At 35.3% G+C, this 24,839-nt stretch overlaps 1 long non-coding RNA gene across 6 annotated transcripts in view; it reads right to left on the minus strand.

Moving 5' to 3' along the window:
• Nucleotides 1-23,165, minus strand: part of LOC116173304 — a 44,703-nt gene extending 21,538 nt beyond the window's left edge. For 3 of the 6 annotated variants that reach the window (XR_004145910.1, XR_004145911.1, XR_004145907.1), the window contains exon 1: nucleotides 22,678-23,164. This is a non-coding gene — a long non-coding RNA (uncharacterized LOC116173304). Of the gene's footprint in view, nucleotides 1-22,677 lie in introns of all 6 variants that reach the window. The other 3 variants (XR_004145908.1, XR_004145909.1, XR_004145912.1) reach the window with 2 other exon arrangements.
• Between the last annotated feature and the right edge of the window lie 1,674 nt (nucleotides 23,166-24,839).

Below are 24,839 nucleotides of genomic sequence, written 5' to 3' on the forward strand. Positions count from 1 at the left end.
TCTTAAAAATCGAATTATATTGAAAACTACTAGCTTTTCGGATATTAACCACATAATAAATATAGAATTCAAAAATGCATTCAAATACAGAGGGTTCTATTTTAAAAAATGTACCATTTTGGCGACCTACTTTGTGGACGCACTCTGTATAATTCCAAATATTTTTAAAATGTGGAGAATATTCAACCATATCATAATACAAAAGCACTCTATCGGAAAATCTTATCTTCAAGGCATTAAGTTACTCCGCGCAATCGTCGACTCACCCTGTACAGTGACTATAGCACCGAAAATTAAAATTAGGAGTAGGCAACACACAATACACGTATCACATGTGTTGCATACACTGCAATACAATATTATATATACTCGATGGAACATGGCCGCTGATCTCAACAACCAATCAAAAATTAGACACTATTGTCGCCACATATAAAGTTACTGTATTTAGGTGTACTTAAAAGCGCCCTCTACTTAGGGAAGGAAAGATAGAGGACGGATAAAAGATGATTGTAACGTGAAGCAAATTTTACCTCTGTTTGCCACCAAAAAAATAGGCGTCTACAATCCTTTTTCTTAGGTACGCTTACAATCACGCACGGTCGAAAATGCGCGGCATAACCCAAAAGTTAAAAATTGTTTGTCTGCCACCAAGCTATGCGAAAATTTGCTTCAACCCGTAGCATTGCATTTGTTCGAGAATCACGGGTCCTATCTTTCCATAGTAAAGCCCTCTATTGAGCAGCAGTAGAAACTTGTTCAGTAAAATTACGTTCATGGATTTATCCATTAGATGTCACTGCACAAAATTTAAAGCCTTAAAATTTGCACAATTTCTTATCAGTGATGTTGTTGTTTAATTGAACAATGGTAATAATAAAACGTATCGTATTAGTCAAATTTGATGGTGTTTTCTTATGAAAATCACGATCCTGCTTCTTTGTCTTTAAAATTCAACGAAAGAGATAGGAAATTTACAGTGGTAATTTTTCCAAGAGTCTTTATACCCTTAGCAGATCCTGTCATTTTCAGGCCTTCACAAAAATTTTAAACGGTGCCTCGTATGCTATTGGGTGGTGCCAAAATTCAAGATTAGTTACTTTTTAAATTTTCTATTTTACAAGTAACCCCTCGGCTTGCCCCCATCAACAAGAGACTCAAAAGTTGCCGTGTTCATAAACGCATAAACCACCTTGAATCTCCAATTAAACCCTAACGTTCCCCAACACTATCTAAATTAAATCGGCTCGAGACAATTTTAATTCATCACGCGCCACACACGAAAATAGAAAAAAAAGTCACTACTTGTATGATCTTCACGATATGAGAAATGTTTACGCTAGTTTCTTAATTGATATACAGGGTGTCCCTAAAAGGTCTGTACAACGCGCTACCAGGGGTTCTTGGTATTAAAATAGGACGATTTAACCCAACTTACCAAAAAAAAATCCAAAAGTGCTTCGGTAAGGCGCTATCTACCGCCAAAGATTTAAAAAAAAATCGTTATTTTTATTTTATCGGAAAATGGTTTTGCCGATTAAAATGAAATTCGGGATCTGAATGTCTAATGTAAAAAGGGTCTTTGTGGTATCATCGTTTTGATTGTAGTTGCTATGTAGGTGGTAAAATACTGACCATCCACATCTGAAGAGGTCTAAAACTTTTTAACTATTATTTTGACGGTTGTGAATTTTTAGACACTGATAGACAGTTTACTTGCAAGCATTTTTTGTCTCTTGATGAATATCGCTATCTGTGATGGTTTACGAAAAAAAAAAATTTAGGCATGATGAATGGCATGCACCATACATGCGATTGTTCCTCAAAAAATCAGAAGTGGCTGTGAAACCTTAGAGTGGCGTAACGTTTGTTTGTTGTTTCTTAAACTTTAACAATTTACGTTTTTTTTGCGACCATTTCCACGACAGTATCCAAACACTAATAGCATATCAGTTAACTCTGCGTTACTGTATTGAAAGGCCATATTACAATTTTAACAATGAAATTTTAAGTCTTCAAGCAAAATGTAAATTGTTAAAGTTGAAGAAACAACAAACAAACGTTACGTCACTCTGTTTCACAGCCATCTTCTGATTTTTTTAGGAACAATCGCATGTATGGTGCATGCCATTCATCATGCCTAAATTTTTTTTTTTCGTAAACCATCACAGATAGCGATATTCATCAAGAGACAAAAAATGCTTGGAAGTAAACTGTCTATCAGTGTCTAAAAATTCAGAACCGTCAAAATAGTAGTTAAACCTCTTCAGATGTGGATGGTCAGTATTTTACCACCTACATAGCAACTACAATCAAAACGATGATACACAAAGACCCTTTTTACATTAGACATTCAGATCCCGAATTTCATTTTAATCGGCAAAACCATTTTCCGATAAAATAAAAATAACGATTTTTTTAAATCTTTGGCGGTAGATAGCGCCTTACCGAAGCACTTTTGGATAGAGGTAAGTTGGGTTAAATCGTCCTATTTTGATACCAAGAACACCTGGTAGCGCGTTGTACAGACCTTTTAGGGACACCCTGTATAATGATCTTACTTAAAACGGCATAGGTCGACCTTAAATTGTATTGCGAGAACTTTACTGATGCAAAACTGGATACCAGTACAACACAACAACTTTATGAACTTATTTTTAACATACCTGTCAATTTTACACAAAAATAATGCGTAAAAATAATTTCTAAAGGTAAGGAAATTTAACACAAAGAAAAACAAAAGAAAAAATTAGCCAACTAAAGTTCAAAGTGCTTATCGCAAATTTTAACGGCACCATAACCTCGGTACCAACTGAAACATCTTTTTTCTCGTCACAATTTACACGCAAAGAGTATTTCTGTAAACGATTCGTTAATGTTATTTCCGTTTAGCTCTCCCCCCGATTCGAAATAAATCTAAATCCATTAGTGTTTACTTAGTCGTAGATCCTTCGGAATGGTGCAAGAAAGCGGTGAATGATGAACGGGATCTAATTTTCGAAAGGAAACGTCGTTTCTCACGTGTTGAACGCTTTAAAAATAAATACGTATGTAGTTACTAATACACGTGTAATGTGAAGTGTCTAGTGCATCTGCAACGGGACCGTGACAAATCGATGTCCATCGCTTAAAGTTTATCGTTTAAATTTGAGCGTTTGTATAATAAATCAGCGGTTCCTACGTGTGCACTTTTGTCACGTTTGATTTATGCAACGTTCAAACGAGCCCTAATGAAAATTTTATGCAGTTGTGGTTAATTAGTTGTAATTTCGTTTTGGTGTCGGACGTAACGTATTGATTAATGCGATTAACAAATTTTCACCATATGGGCGAATGTTAAACAAAATGCTCCAACTTGTTTTAATTTTAAAAAGAGAACTTGTGCGTTACCATACAGTAAATAAATCGTTTTATTTACAATGGCTGTCATATACAAAGACCGAAATGCACTCTAGCATGTGGGTAGACAACTGCGTTAAATGTCGGTTCAAATCAATAAACTTTTATTTTAATCAAAATGTGCGCTTCATTTTGAACTTTATTGTTGACGCGACCACCGACGATTTCGCTATGATTGCGGTTTAAAACTTTTAGAAAGAAAACAACAACGTTGCATACACAACTTCTAACGTTCTATTGCAATTTTGTTTCCCCACACAATTTTTGCTGACCACTTTTTATTTCCAGTCGTAGTCTTACGCAATCATTTTTTATTTTCTATATTTCTTCTAAATCCCACCCCTCTCAGAATTTTATTTGGTAGAAGTCGAAAATGGTGAGACCAACTGTCGTTCCTTTATCCGGTGCCTTTAATATGTTATAATTGAAATGACCTGTAATTGTGTGAAATGAAATAATTGCGACGAGAACTTGATATAAAAAAATCGAAAGTTATGTACGTTTTCCACTTTCGGTGTAATATTGACTAAGTAGACATGTAAAAATTTTAACAACTGTGTCTTCGTGCACTGAATGGTTCCACCGAGGAACAAGTATAAATTGTGCACAACTTTGTGCAGATAAAGCGCATTTTTTTAAACCGAAATAGCTTTTGTTTTGACATCACCAATGGATATATTTCTTGCAGACGTCTCAATCGCCCTTTGTGAGTACCCTCTTCCGACAATCCGGTCTTGAGGTATAAGGGAATATACCCGATCACGATAAGAGGTCGAGGAGCAGGGCTATGATTGGTAGAAATGAATTCCTATTAGAGTACCATGAAGGAAACTAGTTCCACCCCAGTCAGTGGAAAAGTAATGGTGTAACAAATAAAAATAATTTGCAACGAACCAACACGGTAGAATCTTCACTGAAAAGGAAGACATGCGATGAACGCGTAAGCAGAAAGAAAAGTATGGGTGGGATTAGAAATATCATGGAAAACATCAGCGCGGCCTCCATCGGCAAAACAAAGAACTATTGCAATAAGAATTGGGATGGCCTCTAGTGGCAAAAATAAAGAACTGGGATAATAACAAATTGATTACTGGAATAACTTACATCTTTAAACGGATTCACAAAAGGAATACCTGGTGTAAAAATTAAAAAAAAAAAGTACCAAGACACAATTCAGAACGTTTAAAGTACTCGGTTTGTTTACTATTTTAAATACATGGTTACCTTATTTAAACAGAAAACTAATGGTAGCGTCTGAAGGCCGTCCAACCTCGAAATATTGGTTGATCCACTAAGCTACTCCAAAATGATCCGAAGAAGTGAAAAGGGCAGTATACAAAATCGTAAGTGTCTGTAATGAAGGGGTTCTTTTCAAACACGATCACTCAAAAATTAGGGAACTGGACTGCAAATGTCAATATCATATAAAAAATATTGTTTGCGTACTATCGGCCGTTTCAGAGATGCGAAGAATTAGAAACATTACAAATGTTCGCCTTGAATGATAAAAGCATAATTTCGCGCCGTTGGCCATATTTGCAATAAAGTTCCTGGTTCGCAATTCAACTTTATTTAAGATCATGCCGTTTTTATCTTTATGGGTTAAATTTCCACTATTGTGCGTATTTCGCGTAATAGTTTTTAATGCGCACATTATCCCTTGAAAATGAGGGATACCAAACTTTAATCCAAGTTTAAACATTTGCTTTTACGTGTACTTGCAACAGTAGGCGCAAGCGATTTTTTCGTCAAATAATATACAATCTCGATTACTAGAGTACAATATACATATAAAAAAATACCCTGCGATAAATTAGAGATGGTCGAATTAACTGCGCAGACGGCTCCACGCCAATTTGAATAACAAAATACAATCCAACCTACGGTAATTTGCAGTTGACTTAGCTTCGCTAACCACTTTACGCTAATGTTACACAAAAATAAAAACCACCCTACAGTGGTTCACAGGTGATCAACTTAACTTCTTGGTGCTCCCCGAACTACCAACATCCCACTACTTTAATTTTTGATTGACATCTCTCGTGGCAACTCGAACCTTTTCCATGAATCAAAATAAACTTTCGCGTCTAATCAGATCATTTGACAGGAATAAATAGACTCAATGTGGAGTAATGTTTCGCAAAACTCATGCTACGCAGCAAGTTCGATAACTATATGACTGCAAAATAAACAAACTCTTTCCTGTAATCCGACTCCCATGACTCCCTCGCACCGCCAGGTTTCAAACGCACTTAAAATCGAAAAAAATTTAAAGTTTGAATAATCCAGTAAGTAACGGGATCCCGTTGCAGATGCCCTAAAAAATCTTCAATACGGCCCTGTTAAGTTTCAGCAAAGAATTTTACATCAATTCAAAAGCGATCTTTCCTACACATTCCTCACATACATTTGATTCACACGTCAAATTTATTGGTGATTTACTTTATGATGACAGAATAGAATTTGTTTCTTGATGGTTCTGTTAAACAAAAGTCAACTAATAAAAATTCTATTCTCTGCCATGTACTACCGTTACTTTTCAGTGGAGAACAGACCTTTACCTTATAAAAGACAAGTTAGTTTGAAAATGAATGTTTTAAAAAATTTCGGAAAAAACTCATCTCCAAAACCGTTCGATTGAAGCTTATCATTATGAAATTATTATATATTATATTGTTGTGTAAACCACGTCATGCGGACGTTTTATTTGGTATCAGCACCTACAGTAACGTTTCCATCACCCTGTATATGTCAAATTTCAATTATTTGTACCGTTAAATGTGGTTGTTCATTGGTAATGAAAACGAATTGAAGACGTTCATTAATTTTATTTACAATTATTTATTTATTTATGTATAATTTTTTTGAAATAATCGCTTTGCTTAAGTTCTTTATTTTATTGTAAAACTAAATTAAGTGTGAAAATATTAATTTTAATCATTTTGAAATAATTGCATTGTGTTGTAAAAGTTTATCTCCGGTAGTCCGGTCATTACGATAAGGCTTCGTTATCGCTCCGTGAGATAATTAATTTGGAAGATAAGCAGGTTTCGCGGAAGCAACACAGGTGTCTCGAAGAGGCAAATTCAAATAGAGGAGAGGCGCAACCGTTGAAAAGAAAGGGAAATTGTTTTAAATAGAAGAGACGGACATTAATCGTGGCTTGTTGGGTGGTGGACGTTGTTTTTTAGTGCATTTTTTTTATTCGTCCAAAAAATAATTACCTACATTAACTTTCAAAAAGGAACCCCTAAATTAATTCCAATAATGTAAATTAGATGTGAAAATTTTTTTTTTTGGACATTTCAACAGATGTCAATTAAAAACACTTATTACAGTTGCAGTTTTGTTGAAGCACATTAATTTTACTCTATCTAATAATACATCTTCAGATGAAAATAAATTATTGTTCGTATTCGATCACGTATACATTTTGCGCGAATTCAAATACCTACAAAAAATAGCACTTGGGGAAATTACAATTCATTTCTTTTTCCGCACATTTTTATAAAGTGCGAGAATTCAATACAGGTAATCGCTTCGCTACCCCCTCACCCTACAACCTAACAAATTACACCTTCTCCCCTTTGAGATTTGCATTTTAAATCAGCAACACCCGTAGGATGTTTCAACTAAAATACAGAGAAGTTTTCCGCAGGTTTATATTTATTGTAATTGTACGTTGAGGGGGTGTTTCTGAATAGACCGTGTGTCGACGCAACTGTACAGTATTTGGGATACCTAGAGATACCCTAGGGACTCTCGTTACCATAACGACCTGTCAGACAACTCTCTCTCGAGTTTCATACACACGTAGCAACTTCCCGTCGTGATTTGAAGTGTAGGATTAAAATGCAAGCCGCGTCATTTCGCGTTTAAAGTTCGCGAGTTTTCTTACTCCCCGACAGCTTTTTCGAAATGATTTAATAATGCACTCGCCGGCGCGTATTTTCCACTCGTATGCGCCATATAATTAACACTCACCTTGCGTCGAGCTGTACGCAGCCCGTAGCGAATTAGGGTTAATTTACTTACTGCGAGTAATTACACGTTGCGAACTTTTCTCGCTCGAATCCCCGACAAAATTTTATTTTCAATCCAGATTTTCCGAATGGAAACAAATGACGACGGGGAGTTCCTCCAATTCTCCAACGGCCACTTGCACGAGAAAATCGTGCGCCTTTTCGAAACTGTGGCCAAAAACGAATTTGATGATACGGGCAAACGTTAAAGATAAACCGTGATTTTGATTTCGGTAAAATTAACCCTCCCGCGCGCATAAATTATTCCCCATATCTCTCTCTCCCGTAATAAATTCTAATCAACCCCGCCCAGCGCGATGTCATAATTTAAATCCGACGCGATCATTGTTCGAGTACGTTTTAAAGGCAGATAGCAAACAGGAATCGATAATTTAATTAACCCCATTATTAACTATCGCTTTTTAATAAAAAATAATAATGTTGTTGTTCCTCGTTCTGCGTTTGTACCAATTTAAACTGTCAATTGTCGGCGTTGGGAATATATGAGTACAATTATAATCCTAAATTAGCAATTGACATTACGTCTGGCCCTTGGGTTACGAGTTTAGGGTGAATTTTAGGGTGACTGACAAGCAAACGGTCAAGCTCAATCATCTGCCCTTTTCATTTTACCTCTACCCACACGTCACTTTAATCCCCTTCCCTTTGTACGAGCGTATTAGCTTTTCGACATTTGAGTTAATTCGCTGCACAAATCCCTATTGATTGTACGTAAGCGGCAATTACTGATAAATTAGTTGTATTTGTTGATTAGTGATGTTTCCATCTTCGACGACCTGATTTGGTACTTTCAAGGCTATTAGATAAGCCCTTTGTGCACATGGATTGGCATATTGAATGTTTACAAAAAGTTTACTGTTTCGTGTGTGTCTGGTGTCACCCCCTTGGGTGTCGATTTGAAACTTCGAGGGCGTACCTACCTACTCAAAATCTTTAACGGTTCTTTAGTTATTTGATTGCCAATGAGTTGTCGAACCTGAATCTAACATCCAGGCACCCTAAAGATAAACGATGCTCCCCAATGGATGTCGCTCAATTGGAGCACTGACTCGTCCTCGAAATGGGTGCTGTGGATTGAAATGACAGGCTTTGTGAAACCTCCGGTCTTGTAATGGGACGGCTGATTCTTTTGATTGAAAATACGTTTCCCAATGGTGCGATGGTAGGCCTGAATGTTGTATATGTACGGGACATAAAAAAAATTGGAAACTGTTGGTTTCAACAGGATGGTGCGTGCATCCACGCATAATGTCCTAATCGTACGAGCATATCTATCCCACAAATTTTTGAAAAAACATCGTTTCATTTCAGAGAAATCGTCGTCAACTTTTAACAATTTTTTATACGGCCCTAAAAAAGGTCCCTACTGTATTGAGTATTATTTACGAATACGATAATGTAGAACACACACAAAAAACAAAAGTTGGTTTCAACAGGATGATGCACCCCATCCTGCTGAAACCAGTTGGTGAAGATTTCTCCGAATCGAAACGCTATACTGAACATCTCTCAACCTTGTCTTGTAAACCTCAAGTAGTGGCAATGAGAAAGTGTTTTTTTTGTATTTGTTCAAATATCCAAAACAAAATCGGCAAACTTCGGTTTTTCTGGTGTATCTTCGGGAGTATTCGGAATCTTATTGTTTTCTCTACAGCACGGTACTCTTTTAATTGCGCAACTTTTCTCCAATTTGACCGGTTTCCGAGATCTCCATGAAATAAAATGTAGGTCTTAAATATTTCATATGGGCGCTACACCTCCAAAAGGCTCAAAATTTGCTACTCCTGTTTAATTTATTTTTGGTTTTTGGGTAGGCCCTTTTCTATTTTGCAAAAATTTTAGTAAAATTCCTAGCTCAAGATCTCCAGAACGAGGATGCGCAAAAAATTCGGATCTAAACGAAATTTGGTATCTTGGTATAGGCTTTTTTTAAAAGTCGTCTGCAAAAACTGTTTGACAGTTTTCTTCATAAATACATAAACAGCGTACCTATCAAATCTTCTGAAACTCTAGCCACTTTCGTGGCCCGACCAAGATTTATAGTAGGGATTTTTGATCAAGCAGCAAGTTCCATCCTTCCAGCTGTTATGGTTAATGAGAAAAAAATTATAAAATAAACGCAAATTTGGGGACTTTTTAAACGGCTTTTTTAAATGCTTCATTATATTCTAAATACGGAATCAAAAAGGTGCTTTTTCTGATGATATGCTCTGACTAGGCTCAGTTGAGTTCGTGAGCATACGCACACTATTCACTTGCGAAGAACTTAATTTGAGTCGAAGACATAAAAGCACAAGAATACCATTTAATTGTAAAAGGTCAGTTTTAAACTTCAGGTTGTAGGATAAACAATTTGATTGGTTGGGTCGTGTAAGAGGTGGGCGCTTTACCGTTTCAAAAATTTGGTTTAGAATTTTTATTTTGTTCAACATACATATATACCTACCGCTTCTTATCAAACGTGAACAAAAGTATGTCTGGCGATAACAAAAAATGTATTGGGAAAAGCGTGAACGGTTGCCACGATCTCTTCAGACTTAAAAGTAGCGTTCATACCATTTGATCCGACTGAAAAAGCTAAACTCAGGTTTTCTGTTGGTTGTTAGGGCACTCCAGTCGAGGTCATTGCCTTCAAAAAGCCCGTTTCGGCTTTTCTAGCGGGCGAGTTTGGAATAGTGACAGAAGTGGGACAGCGAGTATTCTAAGATGATTTTCGTGGACAAGCACGTACCAGTTTGGGTACTCTAATTATTATTATTCCTGGTTTATTTCAAGTGAAAACGCAATGTTTTTGTTTAATTTTAGGAGCGATCACGTACACATACCGGTGTGTGAAAAAATTGGTTCGCGGTCGATATTTTTAGCTGCGTTGCGAGAAATATCCTCGCGTAAGTGTGAAGATTTTTTGGGGTTGGAATTCGGGAACCACAACATAAGTGAGCGAAATCTATCCGAATAGTAGTAAAGAATTAGCAGTTCCGGTTAAAAATATTAAATACCGAGAACTATTAAATTTGGAGTACGTCATGGAGGAGCATTTACACAAACTCGGGTTTGTGAGTTACCTACAAGTTTTGTGCGAATAAACGAATTGCAGCAAATTCCGGAACGAAGAAAAACTTTTTAGCAGCGGCAGCCTGATTCGTAGCAAGGCCTTTTATTTAAGAATGGTAAAATATATGCGAAGGAACATTTTCAAGTCGAAGAACCGCTTTTCAAAGAAAGAAGTTTTTTTGGATGGCTAACAGTGACGACTGGGTAAAAGGAAATTCCTTCAAAGTTGAGAGACGTAATTGGAAACGCATTGTGCGATAAATTTCGACAACTGCTTGATACTATATAACGTTTGATTACCTACTGGTTTTCTTTGTAATTACTACCTTTGTTTGATATTCATTTAGCGATTATAGCTCCCTTGTGGAAGCCTGTTTCGATATTAATACTTTTTCGGACTTTTTTTTTACTAAAAATTAATTCAAATGAATGTTGACATTTCAGATCTATATATTACCGTGTTCTATTTTTAAATTTGTTAAATTACCCTCGATTGTGACGTCAATTATTGTTTATGTTCTATCCATATCAAGTATTATCTTTATTGAGCTTATCAAGAGAAGACACTTTTGGTATGTATTCTCTTTTCTTTTGTGAAATTTGCTAGAAACTATTTTGTTACATTTACCCAAAGTGAACGTAACGATGTGTCTCGTCCAGATGTTCAACTTGCTCTTAATGAGTACCGAGATTAGTACTCTCTGTCGACACTTCGTTTTCAAGATTCGCTTCGACTTCATCAATAGATATGTCTCGTCCAGATTTTGGCCGAGTACTCTTCTCGACAGTTTTCGAGATATTCGCTTTTAAAGCTCACCAATGGATATATATTATTTCTTCCAGACGTTCCAATTGCCCTTTATGAGTAGCCTTTAGTTAGAATACTATGGAATATTGGGGGGGGGGGGGCACAAAATTAGGTGACCGTGTGGCACACCTTCAAAGTGTAGGCTATCCATTTCAAACAAATCCGGACAATTCCCCTAAAAGAAGCTAGTTCAAAACCGCAAAAGCGAGTTCGAACAAAACGCAAAAAATAGCACACTTTTTTAGTTTTTAAAAAATGGGCTAAAATGATGGCAATACATGGCTATAGGCACAGATCTACACATACACAGATTGCTAACCTTATGCATTTTTTGGGAAACAAATTTAGGTATACTTAAAAGCGCCCTCTATTGCGGAGCAGTATAAACATGTACCGTTTAAAACTAATATGACGCTTTTGGATTTATGCATTAGATGTCGCTGCAAAAAATTGAAGCGGTAAATTAGGAACCTGTCAAGACTTTTAAAGCCGCAAATAGTTTGCGCCAACTTCAAAAAACCTTCACGATTCCTTAAGAACCTGCCCTATGTTACCTCCTATCATATCATATCACTGTAATAATATGAATATTAAGGAATTCGAATTGTGCAAACTTTAGCGCTTTAATTTTGTTTCAACGACATCTAACGCATAAATCCATAAGCGTCATATTACAGTTTTAAACGTTACATGTTTATGCTGCTCCACAATAGAGGGCGCTTTTAAGTATACCTAAATTTGTTTCCCAAAAAATGCATAAGGTTAGCAATCTGTGTATGTGTAGATCTGTGCTATAGGCAACCAAAATAACACCTGACAAACGAGAGTTGTCCTTAAAATACTTTCTTCAATATTTTAATAATTAAAACTTAAATTCCTAACGTTCTCGAAACTCGTCTCGAAATGTTGAGACCCCTTGCGACCCTTTTACTTTTAAAATAAGCGCAAAATTCATTAAATACGCGTTCGGCAAAGTTCGTGGTGACGTAACATTTCGAATCGCTCACTTGACTTTCGCAGACCGGGAGAAATTTTATTAGGGTGTAGAGTTGGTTGCATTGCCTGTAGCCATCTATTTTCTGTATCGACATTGTTTTTTAACTATAAAATAGCACATCACATATGTATGCATTAAAAAAAATTCCTTGTATAGAAGAAAAGAAACTAAAGACTTTATTTAGGTGCTTTCCGATTTTGTAAAACGTGGTGGGTGAAAAAAGCAAGTAAAGTTCATTTTCCATGCATTTATCCTCGCATTTATCAGTACTTCCCTCCGTAGCTATGTTTTTCTTTACTAGAAAATTGGCATTGCGCAATGTTTGACAATATGCGATATGTTTGCATAATATGTGGTTAAATTTTGAAAAAAATATCCTTATATATAAGAATTGATCACTTAATCGTAAAGATTTGTTTTGGCTCAGGTGCAGAGGAAGGACAGACGGGCCGACAGAGAAGGTGGCTGCAATAGCGCACCCTACTTCACGGGAAAATGCAAAATTAGACAATTCAGAGCAAAATTAAACTGGAATTCATCATCAAAGACGGTCAGATTTAGCAAAGAATTTACTGTTAGTACCTACCGTCTTGAATCGCATTCTTAACGTTGAGAGGGGGGGCGGGGGTTGCGGAAAATTTTTGTATGCGATGTGTATTCTACTCGTACGAGTAACTAGAATTGTATTTTTTTTTAATTTGTACACAATCAACGACTTTTGGACGCGTAGCTGCCATGCCAATTAATGAAACATTTCGTAACCCTAGATTGTCTACTGTTTCAAACTTAACTCAATGTTAATTTCGAACCTGAAATTATAAAAATATTACCTGTATGTATTCATCGTAATTTCTATTTCGGAATCTTTTAGAAATACATCTAATAAAATGATTTATTGTTCATAATTGCCAAGAACACCCTGTAGGTAGATAATAGTTAGCCGTGCTGGTTCATTAGCCTTAAATAATTAATCGTTCGAAATACAAAATTAAAACTTGAAAAAGCTTCCTCTCCTTTCTGAAGTCAATTATAGAAAGCAAAAGTTTTGAAGTGAATAAGATTTATTTTTCCTGTCCCGAAATGGCGTCCCGGCTATAAAACACTTAGGATAGTCAAAACCGCAATGGTCAAAAGTAAAAGTTTCTTGCATAACGAATTTTTATGACGGAAAATTGATGGCTCATTTTCATTCTAATTTGGCCTTGTTATGTAAAACTGCTCCGATCGGATCCGAAATTGAATCTGTCAGAAGCAGATTTTTCGATGTCTTACCTACCTTTAAAAAATATTGTCGAGGCCTACATAATTTGAATGGAGGAAACTCACCTGAAACAAAAACACAGATTAGAAACTTGATTAGCGTATCGTCCACGAATAACAAAAGGAGAAAAATACCTGCAGGTTTTGAAAAAATTCATGGCACGATTTTAAAAGGTAGAATCTTACAAGTTGTCATGAGGCATACTTTTCGCATCGCCCCATAAAAAAACCAGCATAAAAGCTTTCAGAAGAATGGCCACCAACTTTACAGTTACAATAAACTAAGCGAATGTTACAGGTAGAGTAATTTAAAAGTTATGTCCGGCTTTTATCCGTGATCTTGATAGACGTTTCTCTAAAATTCGGTTGCAGGTGTGCGCATCTTAAATGTGGATGTCAAAACAAGTTAACGAAAAAAAAGCGTTGCGAAACAATTAAGTATTTCTTTTTTCATTCATTCGTATGCGCGAATTCAGTTAAATATGCAAGAAAAGAACATCGCATGCACCGGCTATTAAGTTAACTACTGCCGTACGGAAATAAAGAGAGTACGCAATTATTGCTTCCAACAGTTATTTACATGACCGAATATTTAACAGGTAGTTTAAGGAATGTTAAAGAAATATTAACAGAAGAAATCTTACTTCATTAGCATAAACATTAATATCTAATATTAACATCGGTTTGGGTGAATTCGATCCCTCATCTTCGGATTTTCCAAATAGGTAGATAGTAGAAGTAGCCAAGATAACGAAAATGCGAGTCTGCTATTGGTTTAATGGGGACGCTGATCGTGGAAATTTCGTTGGTTCCGTTTTGACTTAGCATAAACAGCAAAATAAAAAGAGAAAAGGGATAGAGCAGTGGCCATAGTGGTAATCACGTAAGGCTATTTTCGAGAGAGCGGCATACGGGTGAATGTTCTATAAACAAATTTGAACCACATTATATTAATTTGGTGTTATCAAACCAAAAAATAAAACATTCGAGAATACTACGTTCGCGCGCCGAAATTCTACGAAGAATTCATTTATTTATCCTGGATTTAAGAAAAGCTGGCGAGTATCAATTCAATAATGAGACCTTTTCAATCTGGGCGAAACGTCAGACAAATCTATCTACTTCATGCGAGCCATTTTTCATTTCTCGATTTCGCATACCACGCAAACAAACCTTGACCTAAGGGGGTCCTGTCTTCAGACAAATTTCTACGACATCGATGCAACGTCAGGAAAAGAATATTTAGAATGTAGTGTAAAACGTTTGCTTGTATTGTTTTTGTTCGCCGTGTCCATTTAATTTTTAAAGAAGTAACCCTTATGTTATACTCTCATTGTATATGTATTTTCATTTAGCCGACTATTTTATGTGCATTACAATAAAACTTAAATGGAAGGTTTAATTGTGAATCAGTCAGGATATTTATAGTATATCATTTTTTGAGTCTTCATCTTCCCATTTACGTGTTCAGATGCGTTTAGATGTAAGGTTATCTAATTCTAAGATTATATTAAGAGGCCAATTTAGCTGCAAAGGTAATCACATAGAATTTTGCATAAGTTGGTAAGGATCACTTGGTTTAGTCCGGCTATAATACGAATGCCAGGGACGTAATGTGGCAAGCACATGTAACGGGAACCCGTTAACTGTTTTATTTAATTCGAATTTTACCTAAAATTGTCGATTTTATGTGGTCGAGTGGTTCCGAAATAGGTTCCTGACGTAAATGCGTTGGAAAGCTTGGAGCGCCAGTGAATCGTGAGAAATGACGCGGTTGGTTCGGATTACAGAGAAGTGTGTTTCTTTTGCAATCGTCGTTATTGAGGGTGCTGGTGAGAATTTCTGATTCGACAGGAAATTACTCCAACTTGAGTTGAGTTATTGTTGTCAAGTTATCTGATTGGACGAGGAAGTTGGTTTTGATTGGAAAATATTTAAGTCACAAAATGGAAGTTAAACATAGCAAGCTTAGCTTGAAGCTTAGGTTCTGACGTCGCGGTGGTTTCCATAGAAACAGGATGATAGTATGTTCTGAACTTTTATTTATTTCACACTCCGCATCCCATTTGAAATAAGAATAGCAGATGTCATTAGAATGCACATCATCTGTTTCACTTTTATCTACCCTTGCGGTTAAAATGATCACTTTATCTATCCTTACGATTAAAGAGTGACTAATTCAAACAAATTAAAATGTCAATTTAACTTTTGCTATAAAATAAAACACATTTATCACAATTCGGCTGTCTCGAAAGCGTTTACGAGAAATGTTAATATCACGGAGCACGACGAAATTAAAATATTAGCTTTGAACTCTGGCGACGGCCGTCTGAAATCAAAAGGGTGCTCTCTGCCAATAATCTGAAATCAGATAAAACACAACAAGAAAACAAGCGCGGCATATAAATGCGAGAAATATCTAACGTTTGTCACGTCGAGCGACTCGAATACTCAAATTGTAATCAACGCTTAATGGAAAGCAATAATTCAATTTACGTTATATAGCAAAAGCAAAATTCTGACTCGACACGAACTGTCTGTACAGAAATCGGCAATATATAAAAGTATAAACGTAACGTTAACTAATTTGCAAAGTGAAGATGACTAAACTTCTATAGGTACAACAAAAGTAATTTGAAGTATTTCTTCGTAACGACACAAGTGACGTAAATAAAAATCGTTGATAACTGTATCAGAGTCGGTCTCGTAACTTACATTGAAGCAATTCGTAATAGCAACATTCTCCAAAAGGGTAATCGGTAGATAACAGTTACAAATCAAGAACAGTAATACACGAGGTAATTCCTGTGTTCAGGTGTAATTAATTTGTATGTAGGTCAATGTAAGAATATATCACGTGATGCCCTTCCACTCGAAACTCAAAATTGCGGTTTCTCGTAAAAATGCGTCATACAAATTCTGCGTAATTATCAAACGCGTCGCAACATTCAGGTAGATAACAACGAAGTAACAGGAAAAAAAGGGAATAAATCGGAAAATAAAAGAATTAATCAGTGTTAAAGCAAACATTGTGTAATTATAATTATAGGAACAAATCCGCAATAGCGTCAGTGAAGCGCAAAAAGCAAATCACAAAAGAACGCAGTATCTTACGCATTGCTGTAATACATGTCTCATTTTCGACACTTATACGGTATCTCTGTAATTGTTAATGCTACCCAAAAATGTATACAGGCTGATTCAAATTCGAGGGCCACAATGGGGATCTCGGAAACTGTAAGAGATAGATTAGGTATAGTTTAAATTTGGCAAAGTTGCGTATTTTGATGCTTAACAAAATGCAGTTTTGAAACTTAAAAAATTCCGACTACTTTCGGAGATATCCGGAAAACACCGAAATCGTTTTTATTTTTTACTGAAGTTATTTAAAAAGATATTTCGAAATGAATAACACATTATTATGGCCTTTTTTTCTCTCTACAAGATGCTAGCTTCTTATGGAAACAATTTTTACTTTTTGGGTCATTTGATAGAGAATTCAAAAGAGAGTTCAAAAATATAATCATAATTTTTCTTAAATTATTAAAATATTTTCTTTTTTGCCTAGAAAACTTTGCCTTAAGATAGTGTACGTACGTAGTCTTGCGTTTTTACGAATTACTTAATAGCGCTATTTCGTATTAAAAGAGTAATGTTTACGTTTTTGAAATCAGAAAAAATTTCTCTATCAAATGACACAAAAAGTAAAAATTACTTCCATAAGAAAAAACAAAGTTGATGATGATTGACTGGAGACGAAACGTCAAGCTTAAAATTTAAAAGTAGCATCTTGTAGAGGGACAAAAGTGGCCATAATAATGTATCATTTATTTCGAAATATCTTCTTAAATAACTTCAGTAAAAAATAAAACCGATTTTGCAAAGTTTCGTCTTTTTCCGAATATCTCCGAAAGTTGTGGAATTTTTTAAGTTTCAAAACTGCATTTTTTAACCATCAAAATACGCAAGTTTGCCAAATTTAAACTATCTACGAGACTACCTACCTACCTCTTACAGTTTCCGAAATCCCCATCGTGACCCTTGAATTTAAATCACCCTGTATAGGCGCCATGTGATCTTTTTGGGTCAAACTTAAAATCAAATCAAATTGTGAAAATTTTAGCACGTTCAAGACATACGGCGAACATTAAAAAAATTTGTCAATTTCGGAATGATCAAATATTTTCACAGTTAAGAGAACAGAAAAATGTTTATTACAAAAGTTTCTTTGTAATGATTATGGAACGATCTGTCGTTTTAAAAATAAGTATATGTGATCAGGTAAAAAAGTTACCGGATCTAATCTCATTTTTTTAATGGAACACCCTGTATATTTCATATAACATAGTAAATTCTCTTTTCAAAAATATAACACTAAATAAAAGGGAATATTGGCTCAAAAAGATTTTAAAAAAATACTTTTACAATTTTTGTGTATTTTTTAAATCATTTGAATATTTTAATTTTTAAATTCTTTTTTGAATCACTTTTTTAAAAAAAAATACTTTTACAATTTTTGTGTATTTTTTAAATCATTTGAATATTTTAATTTTTAAATTCTTTTTTGAATCACTTGAATCTGTTTTTGAATACCATCTCTAGTGTTATATTTTTAAAAAGAGAATTGAATATGTTATCGTTTTAGATTAAAATATACAGAGTGTTCCTTTTAAAAAATGGGGTCAGATCCGATAACTTTTTTACCTGATATGCCGTTTTCAAAATAAGTATACTTGAAAACGGCAGATTATTCAACAATAATTATAAGGACACTTTTGTAGCACACATTTTTGTGTATCTTAAGATAAGATCAATTTAAAATTGACAGCTTGTTTATTTTGTCTCGTATCTCGTAAGCGCACGAATATTGTGGCGTTATTGTGGCGTTCCGCAAGGATCTGTATTGGGACCGTTACTTTTTACAATCTACACGTCGGTAATTCCAGAAAACTTGCTCCACTGTCAATATCACCTATACGCCGATGACACTCAAATATACTATTCGTTTGAACCCAATGATGTAGTGATGGCGTGTGATAGAGTAAATAGAGATTTATCACACCTTGTTCATATTTCTTCTGTACTATCCCTAAGTCTGAACCCGTCTAAATACTATCTAATGCTCTTTGGAAGATAAAATGACAGAGTAAACGTAATGGAAGATATTTCAATTTATATTCAAAATTCAAAATTGCAACTGGTAGACTGTGTCAAAAACCTTGGTTTACATCTGGACTATTCGTTAAAATTCGACACACATATAAATAAGTGTCTTCAGCGTGCTTTTGCTAACTTAAAGCAAATCTTTGTAAATCGTGCATACCTTACTGTTGACTTAAAGAAATTATTATGCGACTCTTTAGTACTATCTGTTTTTAATCATTGTGACGTAGTTTACCATCCATACACAAACCATAACAAAAAGAGAATCCAAAAGCTACAGAACTCTTGTTTAAGGTTAATTTACGGTATTCGTAAGTATGATCGTGGAATATCACAAGCACTTGTGGCGACCGAGTGGTTGAATATGAATAATCGCAGATACGTACATTCTGCTTCATTATACTATACGATCTTAAGATCCAAATCGCCTCCATACCTATTCACGAGGTTAAGATTTAGAACTGACGTGCATAATTTAAATCTACGACATAGGGGATTGCTAGATGTCCCTCTCCACAATACTCTCTTTTTCGAACGGTCATTTATTTATCAGTTTACTACCTGCTACAATAGATATTTTAATATATTCAAAATTTCTCCTTCGTTATCGTCTTTTAAAAAAAACATGAAGTGTAGGTTATTAAGTGAGCAATCATATTAGATTTGTAAAAAAAAAATTATTTTATTTTATATGTATGTGCATAACGCTCGGCATAACGTGTGAATGATACACTAGGTTGAGTGGTAGAGCAACAGTTGTACGTCCAGGTCAACGTGTTGAACTCCGCCTAGATTATTTTCGTTTTAATTTTATTTACATTATATAATTTCGTAATAAAGGCATTATTATTATTATTATTATTTTCAAATTTTGATTTTGCCATTTTAAGTTTGACCCAAAAAGAGCACATAACGCCTATATTACTTTTTTTTATAGCATTAACAATTACGGGGATAGGCTCTATATGTGTCGAAAGTGGGACACCAGGGTGAGTCAACGATTGCGCGGAGTAACATAATGCCTTGAAGATAAGATTTTTCGATAGAGTGCTTTTGTATTATGATATGGTTGAATATTCTCCACATTTTGAAAATATTTGGAATTATACAGGGTGCGCCCACAAAGTAGGGCGCCCAAATGGTACATTTTTTTTAAAAGAACCCCCTGTATTTGAATGCATTTTTGGATTCTACGTGTAAATTGTACGTCTTTTTTATTATATGGTTAATATCAGAAAAACTAGTAGTTTTAAAGATAATTCGATTTGTAAGAAAAATTGGGCATTTGCAAGCTCGTTTGCAAGCGTCAGTCAAAATTATTACTTAAGTTTTGATTCCAGGTTTTATCTTTTATCCTGGGTTAAGTAAAAGTCGAATAAATACATCTACTATGAAACATTAAAAAAATAACTTAAAGGGTGTTTTTTGGTAGGTCCAAGGTTGCAAAACTTCATATTAAAAAATCTCACTTTTTTAAAATGGAACACCCTGTATATTTTTCTGTCATCTTTTAGCTCCTCCAAAAACCTTCAACTTTTGATAATAATGTCCTATTTCGAAACATCTTGGTTTTCCTGGGTTTTATATTACAATTGGAAAAGTTTTGAAAAAACACATTTTTTGATATTGCTATTGAAATTGATTAATAAGGAACAACTTCAAATACTCATTTAATACACCATTGAACTTCAAAATAGTCGTACTTAAGAGGACTATACACCGAAGGTAATTGGATTTTGCAAATAACGAGCGCTTTGAAAGAATTTTCTGAAATTTTTTTACTGTCGTTTCTAATTCATAGTCTATCATGGAAAGTGTTTATTCTGACCATTCCATGCTATAGTAATTTATTTTAGAGATTTTAGTCCATAAAACAATAACTTCAAGGCAGTATATTATTATTATTAATGGAAAAAAGAAATTTTCCTTTCAAGCGACTGAGGTGGCGCCGCCTAACGAAGGTAACCAAAAGTAAGTGCTAAGTGGTCGTCATTAGGGATAGAAAGAGAAACAGTGGTACATGGTTTTCTTGCGTAGGAGCGTGATGGTGTGGTTAGAGCTGCATATCAATTAGTTACGTGCAAGGTCACGTGCTATAGGAATCTCTTAACGTAAAATGAACATAAATAACGATAAATAATCACATACCAAACAAATAAAGTCCACAATGCTGGCTTAAGGGGATTGAATATAAGAATATATAACTGATTGATTTAACTAATAAAATTTGAAAATTGATATGTCTCACCCAAGATGGAGACGACTAAAATAAAATCTTAAAATTAATTGATCATAGACTGATTGATTCATCAATTTGATTAATTAATTAAATGATTAATGAATTATTTGGATAAAATATACGCCACTGGTTATTAAAAATTTCTGCTTTTCTGCGCAAGGGCTAACTTTAGTGAAAATATGCTAACTACATTTCTTGTACGAAATTTTCGTCTCTTTAATTGTGATCACCACATATTCTCTCGTAAAATGCGCAGTTTTGAAGATATCGGCGGAAAACCGCTTTTGACGGCCATCTTCGTAAGATGGCGGCCCCGGCGGCAAGTTTCGAATTGTGCATTTTATGAATTTTAGTTCTACGCACTCAAGCATACAAAATTTCAGTACTTCCCGAGTTATTTCCAGGTAAAAATCCTCAATGACTGGCCTATTAGCAGAACATCTATAAATCGAAATAATTTCCAAACCGTATGTTTTGCTGGCAAACTTTTTACGGCACAAACGTAGCACTAACCAATCCCCACCTAGTCCCGACATTTGTGCCGTCAATGTTCTGCTAACTTCACGGACCCCAAATACAGGGGGTTCTATTTAACACCCTGTATAATTCCAAATATTTTTAAATTGTGGAGAATATTCAACCATATCATAATTCAAAAGCTCTCGGCTTGACCGTTGCTGCGACCTGGAGTCCTTCCCAACCATATAGGTATGACCTGAAGCTCGGCTCGGCCAGATGAAATTCACTTTTCATACCCATACGTGCAATTCATCTGAGGGCAAAGATGTACAGTGCAAGAGCAATAAAAAAAAACAAGTTTGTGTGCGGGAAGGAAGCCAATCGTGAAATAAACTGCAAAAATATAAAACATGCTGCATGAAGATGCTTTTTCCGAGGGTTTTTTTCTATGAAACTTTTTACCAAGTCTACATCTACTCAGTGTAAGCCTAGCCACTATGCCAAATAAAACAAAGGGAACGGGACGGACGGACAAGACCGGACAGTTTTTCTAATCGCAAAGTCCCTCATATTGAGAACATATTTCCTCTTTTATTGATCTAATTGTTCAGTGGTTATTCCAGTGCGTCAAAGAAATCGGATTTCTGCCGTTGGCAATTACACGAAACCAAAGTGTAGATTCCTTTCGCAGAAGTAATAAAAGAAACGTGCACGTTTATCGCGGAAGATGAATTTGCAAACCAAACCAGTACGTAAGTGGTCATCAAGGACATTTAACAAAACCAGCTTATGAAACAAAAGCTGCTCGCTTGCCGAGTCAGGTAGGTAAATAAAGTACGGTACCCCTCAGTTAAGGAGTGAGCCCCTCAGTCTCTATTAAGAATTCCAGGTCCGAGCTGTTTACATAAGCAAAAGACACCTACTTAATTACATCAGAAGACACTGAATACTAAGAACAGCCATAAAACCACACTACTCGGCCGGTTTATTTAAATACGTTTTTTCAGGAGAGACAGTAATGAGATTTCTTTCTCATTACGCGATAAGAAGATCAAAAGTTAAAACCATTCTGTTTATAAACCGGCACAATCGATCATTAATTTTTTAAAGGAGCGTAAATATCATGACGCGCATTTGCGGTTTCGTAAAAGTTCTGCACTTCAGCCGTGGTTTGCGGTTTTCTTGTTCCCCACAAAACCAATCCATCGGGCTGATATTTAGCGCGAAAAGAAAAAAAAATTAATTGAAATCTCACCATGTTTAGCAAGTATAACCATTAGGCGATTGATTGATGTCACATGCACTGACACAGTTCACTTGCACAAAAAAAACTGAATTTCACTGGTAGTGAAACCGAAAATAAGAACAACGAACACACGTGCTAACACCAAGCGTTTATCCTGCATAGACGGTAGTTCAAGAAAGACTGCAAGCTTCTTTCAGCTTCAGCTTAACACGCAAGCCAAGCGAGCGACGCTCGCCCCAACAACAAACTCGTATGACCTAACCGTATAAACTACCTTTAAAAGGTCGTTATTGTTTGGAAACAACAGTCTGAGACTTTAAATATACGAGGGAGTATTAGGCGTAAGAAAGTTGAGTAGATAATAACCTCTTTCGTATGCCCTACGGCGCACTAAACCCATATTAACTTCGTTTACAGAAATTTACGTAAAATGGCACCCTCTGCGATCGACTCGATTACGGTCAATTTGCGAAAGTTGCACACAAGGATGACATTAAACGGTACTGCCAATCATTTATTCTTTCACCTTTCATACTTAAACCACACATTCATCATCGCAAAAAAGGAGGAATAAATGAGAAAAACGTCAATTTCCTAAGTAAGTAAGTCAGTAAAACTCGTTTTCATAAAACAGCGATACGTCAATTATTATTATCGTAATTTTTTGGATGCCAATTTGGATAAATAATTACGAACGGACGACAAGGCATCTAGAAATGCATAAAACCCAAAACCAGAGCTAATTGACACAGCACATTGTCCTTTATTGGTATGTTCGAGATAAATACTGAATGTATTACCAGTATTTCAGGTCAATAACACTTTCTAGTAACAAGTAGCTTAAGACACGAGCAGGTAGATACTTTTTGGTATTATTAGCTTCCTAGCTTGAGCTAAGTGGCTATTGAGATCACCTTTTTTTTGGACATGTCAAAATTTCATAAAATGTCGATGATTTTAAACAATTTTTAAAGAATAACATTTTGTCCGACTGCATGTTTTTTCCTTACCTAACACATGGTTCAATTGATTGCTATCGTATCGTAGAAAAAAATTATTAGATCAGTAGCACTATATCGCAAAAAGTTAAAATGGTGGGACAGGTGGACGGAAATATTTGGTGTGCGAAATCATGTCACAAAATTTTCGATTTATTGCATTTGTCTACGCTTGGGTACTTACTTGCCCCTAAAATCGTGATCAGGGGCACTTAACGAAAGAAGACGTATTCTAGGGGCATTTTTGTATTCTCTGTGCTATTTTCCCCTTTTATCTTGTAGTTCTAACGACCCCCTATTTGTGTTTAGAAAATAGTATTTATGATTTTCTGGGATTTGGGTTGGAAAAAGACTATTCTTAGGTTACTTTCTTGTTTGTTTGTTTCACGAACTTGCCACTACCTGCGCGCGCTCGAAAAAAAATCTTTTTGGCTCTTTAGAGACAATTGGTACACAATACTAAAAAGGTAAAAAAATTAAAAAAACAAAAAACCACGTGTCGTCAACAGAACACAAAATCCAAGCTAAAAAGCAAAAAATTCAATATTTATATTTTTCAATTTACTCTTAAGATCCCAAAACGTTTTCAGCTAAACTGTGTTTCTTTAAAGTTTTTCTAAATTTTTTTATTTTTCTCAATTTAGTATTTTTAGCGCATTTTCGAAAAGGAAAATGAACGCTATTGTCTGCACTTTGTCCGTTTGTACCACTACTAGTCCTCCAATTTACGCTTTTTCGTTATGGTTCCTTTCTTATACGGTGTAGTACAAGCCCAGAAACCAGAACGACAAAAGTTTATTTGGATTGGTCACTTCTTTCCCGAGTTATTACCTCGGTTATTACTGATTCTGGGCGGAGAAAATGCGCTTTTGTCGGTGGCAAGTGACCACGTTTTTAACTTGTTTATAGTTTGCCTTGTAAAGAATACATGATGTTTAATAAACTTTTCATGTAGCAGCACTTAGTTCCCTCTCACACTATTATGGGTTCAGTACACAATTGATTATATAGAAAATAGAGAGCCTACAAAACAAACGTATCTAGAGCAACTGGATTTTTTTAAATTTTCTATTGATGATTTTTATTGATATTTTGTAGTAGTATTAGCTTCTGTATACATTAACGTGTGCAGGATCAGGAAAGAATAACGCTACCGCAGAGGGCACTTCTAAC

Source organism: Photinus pyralis, unplaced genomic scaffold (assembly GCF_008802855.1).
Source record: "Photinus pyralis isolate 1611_PpyrPB1 unplaced genomic scaffold, Ppyr1.3 Ppyr1.4_LG6, whole genome shotgun sequence".
Classification (NCBI taxonomy): Eukaryota; Metazoa; Arthropoda; class Insecta; order Coleoptera; family Lampyridae; genus Photinus; species Photinus pyralis.